This window comes from Triticum dicoccoides, chromosome 6A (genome assembly GCF_002162155.2).
Source record: "Triticum dicoccoides isolate Atlit2015 ecotype Zavitan chromosome 6A, WEW_v2.0, whole genome shotgun sequence".
Taxonomy (NCBI): Eukaryota; Viridiplantae; Streptophyta; class Magnoliopsida; order Poales; family Poaceae; genus Triticum; species Triticum dicoccoides.
The window spans coordinates 9056522-9060863 of record NC_041390.1 but is presented as its reverse complement, the minus strand read 5'-3'; positions in this window follow the sequence as shown (position 1 = coordinate 9060863).

Genomic DNA, 4342 nt, shown 5'->3' with positions numbered 1-4342 from the left:
GAGAAAGGCGGGCGCACGGGAGGGAGGGAGAGAGAGAAAGAGAGAGGGGGGGGGGGAGACGGCTCAGCCCGTTAAGTGGGCCTTCTTTGCCGTCCGTTAGTAGACGGCAACGAGGGCCACCGTTAGGGCTGGCCCACGTCTCCTCTTTGCCGTCCGCAAGCAGACGGCAAAGGACTAACATTGCCATCCGCCAGCAGACGGCAAAGTAATCACCTCTTTTGCCGTCCGCCAGCAGACGGCAAAGTAATCACCTTTTTTGTCGTCCGCTAGCGGACGACAAAGAATCTGACCTAGCCACGCCGTGCCCTATGGGGCCCACCTGGCTCTTTGCCGTCTACCTTATAGCTCTTTGCCGTTAGCTGGCCGACGGCAAAGAAGCAGCTGACGACAAATATCATTTTTGCCATCTGCCCTTTCTTTGCCGTCCGCTTTGTGGAAGCGGACGGCAAGCTGACGGCAAAGACCCAGCGGACGGCAAAGAAGCTGATTCCAGTAGTGATTGAGCCGCTGGCCATTGCAGCCATGACCGTGCGGACTCGTCAATCGGCAAGCACCATTGCTCTTCCACGTCGCCATGCAGCGCTGCCTTCGCCCACCACCACGCCGCCACTTGCGCTGTTGCCGAAGATGATCCGCCGCCCCTTGCGCTGTTGCCGAAGGTGATCTCCCGCGCCATCGCGACCCAGATCCAGGAGAAGCGCCTCGGCGTCGTTGGGTGACCCGCCTCACTCGATCCCGACACGGGAGGCATCACATCAATCATACTGCCCCGTTCTATAATGTAGTGTCTATAATTTTTATTGGGAAGTTCATATTTATCAATTTTGACTAATTAATAAGTAGAAAAAGGTATGTACATATATAATACCAAATCCATATGCACTAGTAGAAAAACTACTTTACATGAGACATATTATTCCCGGTTTGTAAATGAACCGGCACTAATGGTACCATTAGTCCCGGTTCATTTGTGACTTATAGTACCGGTTGGTGGCTCCAACCGGTACTAAAGACCCCCCTTTAGTACCGGTTGGAGCCACCAACCGGTACTAAAGACCCCCCTTTAGTACCGGTTAGAGCCACCAACTGGTACTAAAGGTGGTGTGCTGCCACCCGCAGTGCACAATGTTTAGTCCCATCTCGCTAGTTGAGAGGAGCTCGCACCGGTTTATAAGCCCCGCCGCGGCTACCGTGTCGAGCTCCACTCTAAGCAGGCCTTTGTGGGCTTATTTGCAAGTCTTCTGCCCTGTAGGGCCTACTGGGCCGTACGGGCCTGCATCCTGGCCCAACTGGAGGTTGGGTTTCTAGTCGTATGTAGGCCGTGCCGGCCCAGTAGGCGGGCTTTTTTCCTTTATTTTAAAAAAAAGTCCCCCAGACCACGACGCGCCTCCTGCCACGTGGTGGGCCTTTGGTCCCGGTTCGTGTTGAACCAGGACTAAATGAGGGACCTTTAGTCCTCACCCCTTAGTGCCGGTTCTAGAACCGGTACTACAGGTCCTTACGAACTGGTATTAAAAATCCTTTTTCTACTAGTGATGATAGCATAAAACATAAGATCTACTTTCATGTTATATTTACTTTGTATATTATTGTTGATATTTTTTCAATAAACTTGATCGAACTTTGTGATGTTTTACTTTTAAAAAAACTATAGGCACTACATTGTGGAATGGAGGGAGTACTATGGAATTACGGACAGTTATGGGTGCACATTTACACATGCAAAGGATATATACTATGATATTGCTTTACGTTGGCGCTGCACGAACCAAAGAGGAAAGCACTTGATGGAAACGGAAAGGGCTGGCCAATCTGTAGGTTAATTGGCCTCACCGGCTACCGGGGGTCAGCCATGGGGTGCTCAAATTCAAAAGCCGTCTCCATGCATGGGGCCGGCTTAATTGGGAAGCGATGTAGTGTGAAGTCACTCATGTTATGACTAGCCTTTGTTGCGTTTTATTTCTTATATATGTAATTGTCACTCATTAGGATCATGATCTTAGTAACTTTTGTTGGGTTTCATATTATATACAAGTGTCACTGAGTAGGATATCACAATCTCAGTAACTACATCCAATCTTTATGTGCCGTTTTGGATATCCAATGTAGATCCTGTCCATTTCTTTTTCTATCTACATGTAGCTAAACTATGAACAGTCCACTTGGTTTTAGGTGGAGGCAATGTCAGCACTTGCCCCGTTGCTCGCTGGGACGCGTTGCTTCTTGAGCTAAGCTTCTGTTTCGCCCTTGATGCCCCAAACGTTTTCCCATGGGATCCATGTACGATCTATGTACATTGATGCCCCAAACGTTTTCCCAAACGTTGCTTTTTGGACGACTCGGGCCATTTCTATGTGCGATCCATGTACGACAAGCTAGTCAGGGGAGGACTGGCTAACCTCACGCCAAGCTGTTGTGGCCGGCGTCTTTGCCCTTGCTTGAAGACCAAAGATTTTCACTTGGCAGTTGGTCATGCTCCCATCGGCTATGAACATTGACATGGCAACACATGTAGTGCAAAGTCAGTTGTGTGTAGGATTAACTTTTGTTGTGCTTAGTTTTATATGAAAGTGCCACTCATTAGGACCATGGTCTCGGTAACTTTAGTTTTGTTCCATTTTATATGTAAGTGTTACTCATTAGGGTCATGATCTCAACAACTTTTGTTGTGTGCGTTGCATTTTATATACAAGTGCCACTGATTAGGATCTTGATCTTACTAATTCCATCCATTCTTTATGTGCCATTTTGGATATCGAATGCAGATCATGTCCATTGCTTTTATAACTACATGTATCTAAATTGTTAAAAGCCAAATGATCTGCGATAAGCATATATATGAAGATAAACCTCATGTCAAAAGGAAAAAAAATCAATGTATGTCCATCTATCACTCTTCTTTCTAAATTTGTGTCCATGTTGTAAACCTTCCCTTAGAGACCTGGTCTATAATTCTTCCATGTTACGCCGTGTATAATATGTGTGTGTGTGGGGGGGGGAGGGGGAATCCTCGACTCAACCCGGACTACCATTTTTTTTACAAGAAACTTTCAATCTATCCATCTTCAATCATGGCAGTAAAAATATAACAGAGGTAATAAAAATTACAACCATGTGCATGGACCACTTAGCGACAACGACAAGCATTGGAGCAAGCCGAAAGCACGCTGTCGTCATCGCCCATCCCTCATAGGAGCCGGACAAATCTTATTGTAATAGACAGTCGGGAAGTCGTCGTGCAAAGACCCCATAGAACCAACGTGTCTATGTAGCAACCATCGCCGTGGAAGGAAGTCCTAGATCAAAAGGACCGAACCTATAAACACCGTCTACCATCACCTCTCTACCGGTCAATTTTTCAACCTAGACCCACCAACTCTGGCTACAACTGGAATACGAATCCCTTCCAATTTTCATAAACTGGATTACCTTGTATTTACTCATACTGTTCCGATGGTCAGTGAACACTATGCACAAATATTGCTTGAATAATTAACAATCCTATAAATAGCTAATATAGATGTTGTTTTTATTACAAACCTTGCCTGATACACGACTCAAAAGTTGTGGCAGAAAATAAGGAAATATTCTAGCTTAGAGATATCTCAAGCGCACAAGGAATTAGTTGAGGTGCCTACTGCTCGAAATCAACAGTTGGTAGTTCTAGAAGCTAGTAAACCTTGATTGTTTTTGAAATATGAGGGACAAATGAAAAAAAATACTACTCACTCGCCAAATTATAGTGCATACAAAATTTGGTTAAAATTCAAACTTTGTAAATGTTTACCATATTTATAGAAAAATATCATAATTCAAAATACCAAATATATAACATACAAAAATATATAACATACAATACTCTTCCGCCAAATCCAGTTAAGCTAAATTTGCCCGAAAAATGTAATATAAAAACATGATGGAGGATCCAAATAAAGAGCGGTGCTTCAAAATCATTGCACATGGAAATGTACGCCGGGCACATAATAGTAAGCAATTAAGTATCTCCATGTTTTGTGATCATTTTGCGTGACTCGGCCAAAAATTGATCGACATTACTCCACTCGATGAACATGTTCAGATACGGTGCTCATGTTTGTTTTAGATTTTTTTAGGTTTCGTTTTTGAGATGGCTCATGTTTGCAAGCGGGTTTGCCTTTTTTTTTCTAGGGATGCCTTGATTATTATTACTTTGTGAGAAATTGCCTTGATTATTTTTGAGATTACAATGTGTTTTTGAGATTCTCCAGCCCAGCCCAGCCAGCCCATCCAAGCCCATTATCAGATGGCATGTGAGGTGAGAGACACGACGCACGAGTCCAGCCACAAACCAGCACTCAAAAAA